Source organism: Dama dama, chromosome X, assembly GCF_033118175.1.
Source record: "Dama dama isolate Ldn47 chromosome X, ASM3311817v1, whole genome shotgun sequence".
NCBI lineage: Eukaryota > Metazoa > Chordata > Mammalia > Artiodactyla > Cervidae > Dama > Dama dama.
Window position 1 is genome coordinate 148039841 of NC_083714.1, and position 1103 is coordinate 148040943.

Genomic DNA, 1103 nt, shown 5'->3' on the forward strand with positions numbered 1-1103 from the left:
TGCCTCCTCTTTGTCTGATGACATCTAACAACCCTAGAATGGACTGGTGCCATACTTTGTACCTTAACTATGACATAACCTGACTTATAATTCTAATTGTTTTGTTTTTGCTCTTTGCTCCCTGCATTTGTAACTGTGTGACTGGATTTGTTTCTAGTCGCATGAAAGCTTTTAAGTTACAAATGGTTGCTCAAACTCCTGCTATCACTGCAGCTTCTTCCGACTACTATTTGGGGCCCCTGGATCAGACATCCTCACTATGAGGATTAGGAGAATATGTTGCCTCACCAATTTAGGGACAACGCCCCTTGTCAGCTCGGAAGCAGTTATGGAATGAAAACGACGCCCCTTTTCCCTAGGCAACATAATTCTCCTAAAAGAAAAGGGGGGAATGAGAGGGTAACAGGCAGGAAGGCCAGGGGTCTCCAAATGGAGGAAAGAGGCTGTAAGTGCCAGACATTTTTATCTCTCTTAAGCGGCAGGAAGAAACAAACCAGCGATCTGTTTTTCCTTCTCTATACAAATTTAAAAGGAGGTTTCTCTTAACATTCTGTGTTGCCATGACACCTGGTCTCACCTAAAGCTAACTACTCTCAGACTTTGAGTTAACCAATACATTCCTTTTTCGTATGGAAATGTTGTCTTAAGCTATGTTAATGAACCCCAGACTCTACCTTCAAGTTGGTTCCGCCAAACGGCCTAACTTACTTACTCAGGTATTGTTCCCCTAATCTATGTAAATGGAACTATTTGTTGGTATTCTGCCCTTCTACAAGATTCCAGTCAATCGTTTTATGGCCTGGGATGGATTATCTGATGCCATTCTAAATTTTATGACATTCCTTTCATTTCATTAACAGACTGTGAGTGACTATATAACATACAGCTAAACACTAGGAGGGGGGTACTCTTTTGCCCCCTTCTGATGCCTATGTCAGAAGCTTTCTCTATACTTTAATAAAACTTTATTACACAAAAGCTCTGAGCGATCCAGCCTCGTCTCTGGCCCCGGATTGAATTCGTCTCCTCCGGAGGCCAAGAATCCCGCGTCTTATCGTTCAGCAACAACCTTTCAATATCACATCCTGTCTTTATGATATCAC